At 43.1% G+C, this 15,948-nt stretch overlaps 1 long non-coding RNA gene across 1 annotated transcript in view; it reads left to right on the top strand.

The window, feature by feature from the left end:
* The window catches only part of LOC114017144 (uncharacterized), a 35,144-nt gene extending 21,891 nt beyond the window's left edge, over positions 1-13,253 (top strand). The window contains exons 2-3 of the long non-coding RNA XR_003562025.2: positions 10,923-11,140; positions 12,156-13,253. This is a non-coding gene — a long non-coding RNA (uncharacterized LOC114017144). The remainder of the gene's footprint in view (positions 1-10,922; positions 11,141-12,155) is intronic.
* Positions 13,254-15,948: the final 2,695 nt, after the last annotated feature.

Genomic DNA, 15,948 nt, shown 5'->3' with positions numbered 1-15,948 from the left:
TGGGAGCAGAAAGAAAAGGCTGGACAGAGGGTAAATGAATAATAAACTGAGGTGCTTTAAATTTTTATTTTTATGATTTGGTGGTGCTGATGGTGGTTAGCTCCAGACTAGGATTAATGAATCCCCTGCAGCTATTCTGCTTTGACTAGATCTGGCAAAGATTATATTAGAGAGAGAGGGAGTGGGGGGATGGAGGAAGAAAAAGCACCACTTATCAACATGCTTATACAGATAGGAGCTAAAAGGTGTAACCTGATGAGACATCTTTCATTTCAGACAATGCAAGCCCTGCACAGTCCCTCTGGGTCTCTTAAACAGAGGCTCTTTGGAGCCTCCCAAAAGTACATTGTGCTATGGAAAGTGTTAGGAGCTAATTATGCAGCAGGCTGAAGAAGCCAAGGCACTGGGCTGAAACCGAGAATAAGTTTTGTACCCAAAGCAGCTCTGGAAAAGCAGAGTTTTGTGCAGCGGGGTGCAAAGACCCAGATTTCCCTTCTTGCCATGCAGTGCCCATGCACATCCACAGCGCAGTACAGATGATTTTTAGTTTGGGCAGTCTCATAAGGACGTAGGTCTCAGGACATTTTTGAGCTGTCTTCAGTGCAGCAGAGGCACACCATCTGTGCAGTTGGCAGATCAACTGCGACAGGATCATCTGCAAAATTTTATGTGGAAAAAATGTGACCTGTTTCATAAACAACCCCCTATACTGAAATCAACCTCCTCTGGCCCTGGTCGACTGGGCCCCAGGAATTTTGCAGAGCACTTTTGGTTGCATGGTGCAATTTTCAAAAACGACCAAAGCAGCAAGGCACAGGGTGAAAATTAGGAGACTAATATTTTTAATGTTCAGTGTTAGTGGTGGCGGTGAAATGTGGAAGAAATTCAGGGAAACCTACAGACTCCTCTGCACCCAGTTCACATCTGTTCACAATTCACTGCTACCTGCCAAACAATTAAAAACAACAACCTGTTTTATTAGCTGTCACATCCCATAAAATATTTCAGGGCCCTTCATCAGCAGCTGACACCCTGTCAATAATAGCTCTCTGGGTTAAAAAAAATGTTCACAATGTTATTTCAATGTCTGGCTCTCAGAGGTTTATCTCTAGTGCCCATCACAGGAGTATTCAAGCACTAAATGCAAGGTTAACAACTTTACAATTAAGGATGTGAAAGATATATAGACACTGATTTTCATCCCACCCTGAGTTTGAGAAATACAGGTCTTACAGGCTGAATTGTTCCATGGCTGGTCCTCCAAGAGGTGCCTGGGCTGAGCTGCAGGCAGGCAAGCAAGTGGCTGGCCTTGACTTCAGTGGCAGATAATCAAACAAAAGCTCGGAGGGGCACCTCTCCCTGCTAAGAACTGGGAGCACTGGGGGATGGTGGTGGAATGCTTTTCCTTAATTTTTGTAGTCTAGGAAAAGAGAAGATGGGGAAAGGTATTATGTCATTGCACAAAAGACGGTGGTCAGAGGTTAGATCCATAAATGTATTTAGGAGCATAATGCTAACCAAAATGAGTGGACACAGGCATTGACGTATCTCTGCAGATCTCTGTGACTAGGTACAGCTAAAAGATAATTTCTGCGTAATAAGTACAAGATCTGGTTCTACTCAACCTTGTAATAGTTTGGGGATCTAAGCACTCATTTTATGAAGGCTTCATGGCAAAACTATGCCCAGGATGCTCAGGTGCTGCCCCTGCCCTTGCTTATGGCACTGCTGGCACTCACAAGTTCATCAGACATTGTGCTGTCATTAAGCCCTGGTAGTGCCTATCCTGCTACCAGTGCTCCACTCCACTGCTGCAAAGTGTCTGAGGCATCCAATCTGAAAGAGATTGATCCCTTCGGCACAATCCTAAATCTGCCAAGGCTGCCTAATTCTGCCTTTTTTACCTCGCATAGGTACAGGGAGACTTCCCACAAACTTTCCTTGCAAAAATGTGTTTTTCAGAGTTTTAAAAAATTGCATTCACCTACATTTGAGAGTATGGTGCCCAAGGCTGAAATAAAAGTAGGCACGACTGAAATCAGCAGTTTGAAAACACAAAGACTTACCAGCTGTCATTTTTAGAACTGAAGATATGAGTGACCATGTTCTGAAAACCTGAGGAAGACGTTTTGTACTTTTTCATATAAAAGAAAGAGGTTGCATTCCTTTTTTTCAAACGCAAAGCCAAATGCAATCTAAAAGACAAATATTTTCCATGTTCTGCATACTACACAGCCACAGAGTGATGAGCCTAGCCCCATGGAGCTCACAGTTTAAACAGACCAAAGAGAGATGAAATATCACGCCCAAGATCAAACACTAACTTGGTGGCCAAATCTGTGAGCAGAGCCCAGGCCCTTTGGTTCAGAACTGCTGGCCTCTTCATTCCAGCCATCTCTCCTGACGTGTTCTTTGATTTTCCATCCAGACCTAATTTTTCAGGAGGTAACGTTACATTCACTACTGCTGTTTCATTGCAGAGGTACTTTCTATCTGGTGAAAGATAATCTGTGATTAAATCAGCTGGGATCAAACAAAGCAAGAGGAGGAGGAAATCAGATATCAGAGTCCTGTTGAACACCTCAGGAGTGCCAGGAGCTGGCAGTTTCTGACTGATGGCTGCACCTCTGATCTCACAGGAGCTGCAGTCCCATCCGTGAGCCATGAACAGAGCCTGCGGCATCATTTATGTTCCAAGATGAAAACTAGCCGATTTGCTTGAAAGGAGCTAGTTTTCATATCTCTGTTTTCAGGGATATTTGCAGCATTAATACAGCATAGTTAAGTAGTGTGGGGGAAATCTGTGGGTCAAATTCTGCCCCGTGCTGGCAGCGCACAGCCCACGCTGTCACCAGGTGTATCAGCATGAGCATGAAGGCAGGCTTTAGGTCTGAACGGCAGAATTAGGCTTGCATTGGTTTTGTGTTGGATGGAGATTTTCCCCCAGCTTTTAGATTACATTACTGCTGGCAATTACTCCAACTGAAATGTGATGTTTTGACATTATTCCCCCTCAACAAGGGATCGTGGTTTATTTTCAGTGAATGGCAGTTTCTTGGTCACTTCTCATCATGGCTCTGTGTTCTTCCAGAGTAGTTCTTGGGCTTCAGAAAGTGATTTCCACCCCAGGAATGCCAGGGCCTGCTCGGCATATCAGTGAGCAGTTTAATGCTCAGACCTTTGTGGTTTTGTCTGGTTCCAAACCTTCCTATATAACTGCAGCTATAGCCCGTGTATCTGAGCCTTTGGTCATCCTCAGGGTGACACAGGATATGGCAGCTATTGCTTTAATAGCAGGATAGGGGTGGAAAGACAGTGTTTTCCTCTCTGTAGCAGGAGGACCTCATTTAATAGGAGCATAATTTTCTGCTGGTGTACATTCCTGTGCTTGCAGTTGCATGCAATTACTCACAGGCCTGAAAAGAGCCACAGTAACTGGCTGTGGTGAGAAAAAGACAGATGGAAACAAAAGAAATTCCTGGTAGTGGGATGGTTCTTCAGAAAAAAAAAAAAAAGAAAGAAAAAAAAGGGAGAAAAAAAAAAGAAATTGCTTTGGCTGTAGATGTTTGCAAAATCCCATGTCAAACTGTCACAAAGGGAGATTCCTTGGTGTAACTTCCCTGATGCTAGAGGAGCACACATGGTATTGTCCCTCCACTCCTACAGGCAGTTTCAAAAGAGCCTCAAGAAAATTTCAGCGGGATGTGAAAATCTTTCCTTTGGAAATCACAGCTTGTATGGTATCTGTTCTGTCGCATGATGCTCAGCCTCAGGATTTCTATTTTAAAAAAGCCACAGTGGGAATAGCATGGGTAAACCTTGGGTAACTCTTTGAAACTCTAGGCCCTTGGTGATCATAGCAGGTGAGCCGAGATAAATCGAGCGGCTCCGACAGGCATGGGGCACGTGCTCTTTAAGGAGCACGCTGGACTGCTGGAGTAGTAGAGGCGGGTGGCAGAAAGTACCCTTTGATATAATGATAAAACGTCCCCTCTCAAACCTCAGGGAGCCCCCTCTCCTAATATTATTCTTTCTTCGTTTTCAATTCAAACGAAAAGTGAAAACAGAAAGAAAATAACTCTTTTCTCTCCTTGCTCGCTTCCCCCCCCCCCCTTCCTCTCCTGCTGCTGCGACGGCAATGGGAGGGGAAGAGAAAAGGGGCTAGAGCCACTTAGATCGGTTTCATGCACAGGAGAAGTAAGACAGGAATTATTTTTCTTGTTAGCCTTTTTGTAAGAAGACAGACAACCCTTTCAGCCCAAATACAATATTGTAATTGCTCATATTCAACTGACAGAGGTTCCCAGATGAGCTCCACTGAGGCGTCATTTACTAATCTGTCATGTTCTATAGCACCCGGCACAGAGCGCTGTAAAAGTGTCTTCTTCTCTTTAAGTTATTTATATTGTTGGCTGAAAGCGCTTTGCTTGTACAAACTAGAAACTATTAGATTAGACCAGCGGAGACAGCCAGAGGCAATCTTTTTAACAAAGTGAGTGGGATTCAAAGTAGGGTTGGAAAGCAAATATTATTTCACTGGAAGTCTATTAGAGGTAGTTCCCTGGATAACAAATAAGTGCTTTGTTAGCTTAGCTTGAAGAAATGCACCGGTCAGGTTGGCAGCAGCTGGGTCTAATGGTAAACTATGTGATAGCAGATGATAATTCTGTGATCAGTGCATCATGCAAGCCAATTTTGCTCTCCCTTCCTTCACAGCCTGCCACATCCCTGGGTTTACTTATTTAAAGTGCATGTCAGAACTTAGCAGCTGGGGATAACTCCATTTGTTTTAAAACTTCTCATCATAACACACACGCACACGCATAAAAAGAAAAAGTATGTAAATTCAGCCTATCAGAAAGCAAATATTATTCTCACCGAGGAAGGCTAAAAGGTTGTCCGTGTTGGAGTGCTTCAGTGAAAGTGGAAGCTGGGCTCAAACCAAGTTTTAGACAGAGCTCATCATGACAAACAGGAACTCAGAGTCTCTAAGTATTAGGTCAGATTAAAGCATATCCGTTAAAATATGCAAAGCAAGTCATAGTCACTATTAGGTTCTAATTCTGGCAAATATCGTTTTCATTCAACCCCTGAGACAGTTGCTTTCAACGGTGGATAACATGATATTGCTTTGGTAGAGGACAAAATGTCTCTGTGCCGTAAATCCATATGAGAGTGATTCCTAAAAGCAGAAACATGTCTGTATAACACCTTGGGATCTATTTCTTTCTATAAGAGGTGCTCCATCCATGTAAGAGGTTGTCTTTATTTATTATTAATAACCACTTGCATGCTTGGAAATTCCCTTTTTGGAGCTTCCAGGCTGAGGGATTAAAAATCAAAAGTTTCCTTTGTAGCAGGGTGGATAAAAGTCAGTCAAACCATGGGATGGAGAAAGTGTTAATGAGCAGATGATGGGTTTTTGCAAAGCAAAAGCCTGGTTGTTTCTGACTTGTGGTCTGGAGGGCTAGAGACACCAGAAGGCTTCCCAAAAGGCCATTACTCAACTCAGTTCCTTGTATTCACATGTGAAACTGGCTCTGGGCTGGATGCAACAGGAATGCTGGGATACCCAAAGGAGTCAGGGAAACCATGGCCCATGTCTTGCTCTATTGCACCCAGAAGAACTGGATTTCCCCTTGGGAAATGCGTGGCATAACCTGTTAGGGGGGATGGCAGGGGGTTGTCTGCTCCATGTAGTTGCTAGAGCAATTGGACTTGGTAGTGGGCACTGCACTCTGCCCCTTTTCTAAAAGGAACCGTAGTGCCACCCAGGACTATGCGTGGTCTTTACCTAACAATTACATTTTCAAACTCTGACCACCTTCAACATATATATCCCAGAGGCAGATTCATCCCCAGGGTGAATGTAAACCTGCTCCCTACACCCGCTCCACATCCAGCCAGCCTTCCCCATCCCAGTGGGCTGCAGGATCACTAATCAATTAATCCTTGCTTGCTCCACAGCTTGTCTTTGGCTCGCTGTGTCTGACTGGTACTTGGGACTGACAACACAAATCTGTGCTGGAAATCTGTAAGCTGGCAACTCTGCAGTAAGAGAACAGGTAACATGGATACATCGAAGCTAAGGCTTCGTTCATGCAGGCAAGCTGCTGAACAGAGAAATCTCCATTTACCTCATCTTAAAAAGCCAGCTATAAGTATGCTTTTACCATCACCCTTCAACGTCTCACTAAGACTTTTTACTCAACCTCCAAAACTTATGCAAGTTGACAATTAGCTGGACCCCATCCCAAAGCAGACAATAACTTAATCAGAGAAGAAAGTGCAGAACTTGCCCAGCCTGCTCCCTCTCCAGCACTGTTACATGCGGTTTTTTGGAGAATCATTTTACTTTCCTAGCTCTGCTTTAAAACTTCGAGGAAGTTTGCCCTTTTGCCCTCCTCCCTCCTTATACTCCAAAGCCAGAGGGGAAAAAAATAAGAGAGCGACCCTTGAAGAGGACACTTGCTTTTTGTTTTCTGGTGAAGGGGCGATAAGGAGAAAGAGTGAGAAGTTTTGTAGGTGCAAAATGCAGTGGGAAATGCAGTTCAGAGTTACCTATGAGTTGTGCAGGTGAAAACCACCATCCACTCATTAATACTCTTAAGCGAGTTAAAAGCTAGGGATTCCCAGGGACACACCTGGGTTTTACCTTGCCAAAGGAGTGGGAAGAAACAAGGTCCCCTCCCAAGCCCAAATCTCTCCTACGCAGTGGCATAGCCCCAATTCCTCTGTCTGCCAAAGATCCTAAGTGTGCATCCCTTCCATTCACTATTCACCTCTAATAGCGCTGCTCCCTGCTAATGATGGGTTAGCCTTTCTGTTGCTGGAAGCAGGCGGCTAAACTGCAGCTCCCTTTGATCATCCCTCTCCACTCTTCCCGCAGGGCCATATTTTCCTTAGGGAGAAGGGGGCGAGGGTGCAGCCATGTCACCAACTCCCTCTGGAACAAGCCAGGCAAGTCTTTTATCTGCAGGGAGGTTTTGCTCCATTTAGGAGGATTAAGGCTTCTCCAGTTTGACTAGAAGGCCTTGCCTGCTGATAAAAATTAATTTCAATTGCTTAGCACACCTGGCTCAATGCACCGTAAGTAGCTGCTTAAATGTATGTATGTTAAAAGCTCACTATTAACTGGTTTGGTGCTGGCAAACCCACAGCAAATGGAAGCAAATGGAAGGGAGCATGGGGACATGGGAATGAAAGTCCCTATTTCTTTTCCTCCTCTGTTGATGGAGATTTTTTTCATTCTCCACAAAGCATCAAATTCCACCTCTTTCTCCGTAAGAGGGTGACAATTATGACAAATTTCTTTACAGGCAATGAGAGATCAGGGGCCAGAAAAGGGATTTTATTCTTGGATTTGTCTGCAGTGACAAAGAGTCACCAAGTGTGGTTGGGTTTTTGCGATCACTCTTGCTCCTAGTTTGGCTCCTTTGCAGGTCATTGGTGGATCTGTTACACAGGAAAAGCATAAGACAATCCAGGTGATCTGCAGGGACATGGAAAGAACATGCCCAGGAGACAAACATGTGCCCTGGAAAACTAAATGCCTGCTGGGCCAACCCTCAGCTGGTAGAAATGGTTGTATGTCCCCAGCAGTAAACACAGGTGGATTTAGGCTGGTGGGATTTGATCCTCTACTCACTTTTTTTTCAGTTCAGAGTACATCAAAGGTTTCCTTTTTCTGTGTACCAGGGGATCAATCCCCAAACCCCTGATCACAGGGCTGCGATCCTGTGGGGCACTTCCAATACACCTGGGCAGGCTTGTGGCTGGAGTAGGGCTGTGGGCAGCAGCTCCGCGTGCCTCGCCACAGGGGCCGGCCAGCCAGGGCCATATGCCACGCTGTCACCAGGCTGTCACCTGTCACCAGGCTGTCACCAGGCTGTACCGAGCCAACGGGACCAGGAATTACCTCCCCAGCTCCCAGCACAAGAGCCTGGCGGAGACAGTAACGCTTGCCCTTGTGCTTCCAGTAAGAGAGCTTCTTCAGCATTTTGCTGATGTATGGACTTACACAAGAGGTGGATTCCTGGGTTTTGTTTCTTTCCTGTTTTCTCATTGCCTTTCCCATTTTTGTGAGTGTAACTCATGATTTCAGAAGCTGGATGTTTCTGTAGGGGCAAGGTGGGGTTGATAATTTGGTTTAACTAGTGCATGTGTTTCATCGGCAGATGCTTACAGCAGAATGGGAATCTAAAGGCAGCTGTCCAGGCTGGCAAAAGAAATTTTGTCACATTAATATATTTTTTTTTTTCATTAGTTAGTTTGGTTTTGTTTTGTTTTCAGCAGCTCTTTTCCTTCCTAGAGCTGACTTACTCTCTTCAGATCAGTCATAGGCAGGCTGTAATGATCTTAATGCAGCTCTCTTCTGTGCAAGCCAGAGGCCGAGTTCGGTGATATATTGCAATCTTTATTGCCCTGTTACTCCTATTGTCTCAAGTGCTTCTCCAGATCGATGGTGAAATTCCTCTGCTTTAGTGGCCGTAAGCTGGGAGGCCGCTCATTCACCAGATGTGTGATAAGCTGAAGTGTCACAGGTTGGGCTTACGAACGCTCAGCCTGCAAAGGATGTCACACAGATCCATTCTACAAAACTCTCGGCCAGGGAAGAGTGGAGTGAATTCCTGCTAGTGTCACACAACTCTCCTACTCATTAATTCTGTTTGGATTTAGTTCTTCCAAGCAGATCTGGATGCTCTCCTCACCATCAGGCTGTCACAAGTATAATATGATAAAATTATGGAATAGAAATAATTCACATGTAAAGTCAGAGCTAGGTCTATTCAGGAGAATAAGGACTTCAGTGAGAAGTAGTAAGGATGCTCACAGGAATATGAGTTTGGATGTCAGTTTTCCAGATCTTTATACTAAAGCTCTGAGATTAGGGGGTCTGAAAAGTTAGGCCATTTGGTGTGTTGTGAGATTTTAAGCTTGAAACCCTTTCTAGTGCTTTTGCATATAATATCTCCTCTGTACAAATACAACTTTTACTAGCTGTTTCTCCTCAAACCTCAAGTTTGAGTTCACCCATTTAATTTCCAACCCTCCCACCTATGCTGTTGACTCTAATTCAAACCACTTCCAGCCATGGCTTAGCTCCACCACCACCACATCCACAGCACAGTCCCATTCTCTGCCTTCTCCTGGGCTTCTTTGCATCTCTTCCCAAGCTTGAAACACAATTGCAATAGCATCTCCTTCTTTATCATCCTAAATTCACAGGCAAGAGAACAATTGCTGACTCCCCCACCCCTAGCTAGATTTGGCATCGGAAGGATGGGAGTGGAATGAGAAGGGAAGTGATTGATCCAATGACCATAGAAGAGAAGGAACGTAGAGCATCTGCTCTTCCTTCCCTCCTGACCCCAGGAAAAATATCATCTAGACTCCTGAGGGGATCTTTTTCCTGAAAAATAGTGAAATAGAATCTCCATTTTCCATTGAGAAACTTTCAACAACAATAAAAATTGCTGTAACTCCCAACAACTGCAGCCATAGCTGTATAATACTGGATGTGTTGAGGATCTATCTAAATTAGTAGGGTTTAGGAGGTTTTCCTGGTGACTTTGTCATGAGGATGAGGATTTGCTAAATTTTAGCATGGGCTTTGTGTTATTCGCCCTTTGAAAATGTATTTCTGGTCTAGACACTTTTCTAGCCAGGATTTCCAGCATAGAAAAATGTTATTCCAGAATCCAAAGAAGACAGCAACTGCTCAGCAAAGAGGTGGCAAAAGAGGTTTGGACAGCCTAAGATGTAAAAGAAGAAAAATAATAATTAATAATGTAAAAACTTTCACTTCAAAGGAAGAAACTAAGGGCATAAACACAAAACTAAAGCAAGGAATATAACTGTTCAGCCAGAAATGTGAGGAAGTCAGATCCATCGAGACCGGGCCCATAAAGCCCCAGGATAGAGAGCCTTATGAATAACCCTGAAGTAACCTTGTCTATACGTTGTTTCCTTGTTTTAAAGCTGTGTTGCACGTGCACTGTGGGGTACCAGGAGGAACAGGCCCGAGAGGTTATTAGAAGCAAGATGCAAAGAGACTGATGGGCTGGAAAAACAGTCCCCTATAGGAACAAATCTAAGTGCCAGTATATACGAGAGACCGCAGTAGATTGAATGACGTTGTGTGTGTTGGGAGAGCTTCAATTACTTAATTAAGGAAACGATGATACCGAGAGCGGTTTGAAGAGAAAAGCTCTCTCATTTGGATTCATTTCACTTTATATCTTTTTGGTGAAAGATGGAAATAAAAACGGAAGCAGACATGAAATTTAATAATGTTATTGCTAGAAACTAAAATGGAAAAAATACTGGGAATGAATTAAAGTCGAGGCATAAAACGCTAAAAAAGGAAAGAGAAAAATGGTCAGGCAGAACCTAAATAATTCATTTATTTCCAGCAGTGGAAGAGTATTAAAAAACAAGGTACAGTGATTACAGCAGGCGACTGGGAGTTGGGACTCTTGAATTTTATTTCTTTTCCTTAACATATGTCATTCCGTAAGTCAGTCTTTCCATGCTCCAGTGTACCCAATACTTCTTTGTATGACAGTAATGTAGTTGGACTTAATTTGCTGATGCCCTGTAGGTGTAAATTGTTATGAATTGGCAGAAATCACTTGAGATTTAAGGATGAAGTTATCTTTCCATTAGGAGCTTGGCTACCAAAACAAGTTCTCCATTGTACTCCCCCACAGAAAATGGAGCTCCCACTGAAATTTCCCATTTCATATCTCAGTCTGGGTAGAATTCTCCCCTGTGAAGTGATACTTTTAATAGAATATCTCCCTCCAACTCCCTGGTGTGAGCATTGCTTCTGGGTAAGCAGTGTGAATTGCCTCTCTCCTGTTCATAAAGTTGAATCAAAGCTTCACTTAAGTCTATTATTATTATACTTTCCCTTGCAGGACTCAATATCATCTCACATCTGAAGACTGTGGGCAATCACAGATGTGCTGACGATACGTACTCTCTACTTGGCTCTTCCAAACAGACCTGCTGCTGGTTCCTGACACTTGGACAAGAGGAGGATTAGTTGCCTCTTTGCTGGACAACTCTGGCACCTGCCAGCAGAGGCTGACAGTGGTCCGCACACAACCCTTGGAGAAGCAAGTGTTACATCTAGGTGAGTCTAGATGCTTGCATACGTTTAAAGCATGGCATTTGCCATCACTCTGTGAATTGCTTTCCTACATGCATTTTTGGAAGATGCTTGTTTCCCCTCTGGCTGGTTTATCTTTTTAAATGAGACATCCTTTCTGAGCAGAGAATTTATGCCCACCAAACCTGCAAAAGCACATTGGTACATGTTCAAGTCAGTTCAGCTCTCACATGCAAGCAAGGTATTCCAAAGCAAAAACTTCCAGATTGTTTATATCCGTTGTAGGCTGGCACGGTACTGATGTTGCTCCTGTACATCAGAGAAGCCATATGAGAATTTGGTTGTCCATGATGGTGCAGATAATCTGTTATCAAAAGCGACTGCACAGTCAGATAGAAGTGGCCTGTGGCTCATCTGTTTTGCCAACCTCAGTTGCTGCATCTGGATTTGAATTGCTAAAATCAGCATAAATGTTATTGTTGAAAGCCACAGAGTGTGGTTTATGTCAATGATAGAGAAACCTCAGAAAGTTTGGAGGTTTCCAGTCAGCACCCAAAAGTTTGGATATTTCTCCAGCTGTAGCCAAACAATTGAAATACTACTGTTCCAAAAAGTTCAAGTAGTAAACTCTGGAGAGCAAGTTGTTTCACAAGATTTCTGAAATTTATGGTTTCAGTCTGAGGACAGAAATGTTGCAAGATCACCCCTTTGCTTGATATCTCTTTGTTGCCTCCCTTAATTACTTTTATGAATATTATCACCTCATCTGAGAATCCTGTGATGTTAATGGGGCTACACTGCGGCAGGTTCTATCCAACCCTACAAACGCAACCCTTCTCAAAAAGAGTTTCCAATCTAGACGAATACAACACCTTAAAGAGCAGGAAATGAAGTAACATTGCTCCAGCCTCGCAGGGAGGTGAGACAACTTGCCTAAGGTCCTGATGAGATTCGTGACAGAGCCAGGGACTGACGCAGACCTTCTGAGCTGCCAACCAGCCCATTATTGATAAAACTCCTCATTTTCTCTTTCTGCCAGTGAAGAAGCATGAGTAGGGATGCTGAGAGTCAGTTACCAGAAGAAATAATTGCCTGTGAGATTTTCAAACTTCAGAACAAATCTTGTTTTATTTTTGAACAGCAGTTAAGGTCATTTCCAAATTGGTATGAATGGAGTTGACTATCCCTGATTCAGAATAGCGAACATCAGCAAAGCACTGGCAATTAACCAATTTGTTAACAACTGCTCTGCTGGAGTGAGTCTGGGGCAACTGTGCAGGAAGGGAAAGAAGGCAGTTCACTGTAAATTTTACTGAACATTCCAGCGCTGAATCTGATAAATGGTTTCTGAAGGATTTTTCTGAAGTACCTTGGACTCCAAGGAGAGAAAACATTTCTCAGCCCAGATGCTGTGAGCCAGAGTATCCTACCTGCAACACCAGATGTCGAAGGATAAGGATAAAGGGGAGTTGTGGTTCCAATAGAGAAATACAAAATCCAGCCTCACTGGGCTGGTCTTTGCAAGAATTATATTTCAGATATTAAGCTGGGACAAAAGTACTGCAATTTCTGGTTGCAGGAGAAGAGGTAAAAGAGTGTCAGATGCTCATTTTTAGACACCAGGTATCAGAATTACAAGGTCTGCATCCGCAGATCATTATCAAAATCAGCACTGAGGTCATTAACTCCTATATACAGTACATAGGTATTGCTGACTGCTCAGCTGAGCACCCTCTGAAAATACATCATAAATGTCTGGTCATGAACAGTTAGGTGAGTTTTGGTGAATTTGGAACACACAGAAATGTACTCTTTTATTTTAATGGTTTGAAATATGTACCCTTTCAGTCCTTATAGACACAGACCCCACTGCTGGCAAATAAAATTTATTTTTATGCCCTCCTCTAAGAAGGCCCTTTCGTTTCAGCGGGTCTACTTTCAAACTGATGATACTTCTCAGCAGCAGAAATCTAAAGCTGTTGGCTTAAACCACTGTTGCTCCTTATCTTTCCATGTGAAACTTTTACTTTGGCATAAGAGCTCTTATTTCTAGCTTGAATAAGACAACTGAACTTAAAAAAAATAATCTTTTGAAATAGAAATTAAACCAGACTATCCATATGGATAGTGCTATAGCTATAGCAGCAGAAGTTTTAATTCTACAATTAGAGATTAGAACAGAAGTTTTCCTTAGTAAGGATATAAACTATGCACTCACATCTCTAAGAATCAGTAGCCAGATAAAACTCCAGTTACTCATTGCACTAAAAAAAACCACAACCCCGCTTCTTTCTAATATCTCAGTAGAAGGACGACTGTGAAGGGGTGTTTTTTTCCTGTCTCCCTGAGTTGATGCTGTTTTGTCAAGCCCTAGTTTTACTGAAAATGTTGCAGTTAAGCTCTGCAGCCGCCTGCAGCCAGCCTGATTCATTTTGTTTCCTTCCGGTTCATATGCAGCCCCAAATACCCAGGAAAAGTCTCAGGGCCTTGCATTTGATCCTTCACTTGTCAGTCACAAATCAAATTTATTAATCTGGATTTAGAACAATTTAGGTGCAGTTTGCTCTCTAGTTCAGTAATAATTATGAAAAAAAAAATTGCTTTGCCTGATGGCTATGTGTGTGTGTACATAAATACATGTGTGCAATTATAAAGAATTATTCATGTTTCTTTGTATTTGCCATATACTTTTACTTCAGGTAAGTGTTTATGGCCCATTAAAATGGAGCAATTCCAAAATTTCCTAAGCATGATGAGCGGTACCATTAATACGTGTATGCCGTTGCCAATTACTACATGAATAACAATATCCTGAATGCCATATGCCTTCATTAAAAGGTGAGCTTGGGAATATTCTCCGTTTCTGCTTTCTCTGCGTTTCTTGAGTAGACTCCAGCCTCGTGGTAGTCAGCAGCAGCAAGCAGTGGGGAGCTGCAGTTTTAATAACAAATTGTGACTAGTTGCTACTGGCTGCAAAGCAGCTCCCACCGAAGCGCAGAGCCCTCGAGGTTGCAGGAGAGCACACGATATTCCATTTCCTCGGCGGTCTTCTGAGGGAGATGCATCAAAGCCTAAGCAGACCCTTTGCTGTGGGAGATATTACCCGCAGCTGAAACTGGGGATAGGGTTCTCTCATTTGCACCAACCTGCCCATTTACAGCAGGCGATATCGTCATTAAGAGCTGAGAGTGGGAGGAGGGGGAAGGAGGCCAAAAGCCCCCCCTGCTACTCTTTTCAGAGAGCATTATAACTAGCTGTGCCTCAGAGATGAACTTGCTATGAACACGCAGCCTTGTAGTCAATGACAGCAACGCTCAAAAAGACTTGAATAACAGTTTTACAGCCTTTACTGGTAATCACATACACTTAGTTATTATGTCAATGCAAATTATCATCATTTATTATTAATACAAGATGAGATTTTCCAAAGTGCCAAGGACAGACAAGCACCCAGCTCCCTCCAAAAGCCAGTGTGGGAATTAGGTATCTGGATCTACCTGTGTCTCTGGGATCTACCTGTGTCTCCAGTGCCCACAAACGGCTTGGTGCATCTGATGGGCTTGGCTTGTTTATTGAATTATCTGTGAGATTTATTTCTGTGGGATTTACTCTGATTTTCGGAATCTGGGTCCCCAGACAAACAAATTCTCTATTCAGTTCAACTAGGCACTCCAACATATTTTGTTTGCATTAGTTACACTCTGTTGCATTAGTAATGTCCCATCATATCATATTAGTAGTCTGCTTTGCTAATACAGGGAAAGTCGTTCACGCAGTACAAAGTCTACTTGTGTTAGCAGTTGTTTTCCTTTGTATTTCATTATAGACAGAGGCATTGAGCTCTGGGGGGGAATTTCTTCAATACCTCGGGTTAGATTTGTCCAACGGGATAAAAGGAAGACATTTTGTTTCGCTTAAATCTGAACAGGGAAAATATAAGTACTTTGTTTTCTTTCTTCTATCTTTACGAAGGCAAAGAGATTGTTCGAGTGATTTTGTGTTACTAAAAGGAGTTCAGCTGGCTGAGATTTTTAAATGTGGGCATTTCAACTACTTTTGCTTTTTGAAAAAAATCCCCCAAACCCCAAATGGAGGAACAGTGTTTATAGGACACCAAAAGGTTTGCTCCTTCTCCTTCTCCCAACACCATTCCCAACCCTGCCCACTGCTGAGCTGATGTAGCTCTGACTGACAGCGATGAAAGGAAGACTCCTCAGTCCCTGGGAAATAATGCCACCATGTTTTAGCATGTTTACAGAAAATGGAATCCAGCTTAAATCAATGTGGAGACTGAGCTTGAAACTGCTTTTTTGCACTACTTCTAATATGGGGTCTAGGGATTCCTGTTTTATTGTGCATGTATGTGTCAGACATGTCCACAAAGACCAGAACAAAACTGAGTTCATTTGTTATTTATGGTCTGATCTCAGAACCACTGGGACAATTGCACAGGTCCGTGACCCAAGCGTAAAAGCATCATTTGAAGCTCCATAATTGAGCATTTGACTACACTTTCCACCAAACTGGGTGAGACCAAGCTAACCCACTGTATTGTTGTTGAGCTATTCTGCAAGAGGAACCAAGCAAGAAAATAGTTATTAATTTATTAAGCATGCAGTCATAGTAAAGGCCAATCCAGCATCACAGTTCCACTGAGCTCTAACATACATTAAAACCTGAGATGGGAGGAAGGGGAAAATGTGTTTATATGTGGTGAGAAAAAGGAATATGGTCTTATCTGGGGAACCATCCTTCAACTGTTACTCAAAAAGCAGGATCAGAACCCTTCCCCCTCCTCCATGACTATACACAATATTCCCTCTAGCCCAAGA

The sequence above is a fragment of the Falco cherrug genome, chromosome 10 (genome assembly GCF_023634085.1).
Source record: "Falco cherrug isolate bFalChe1 chromosome 10, bFalChe1.pri, whole genome shotgun sequence".
Taxonomy (NCBI): domain Eukaryota; kingdom Metazoa; phylum Chordata; class Aves; order Falconiformes; family Falconidae; genus Falco; species Falco cherrug.
Note: the sequence above shows the minus strand (reverse complement) of the source record. Positions and strands in the feature narration are given on the sequence as shown.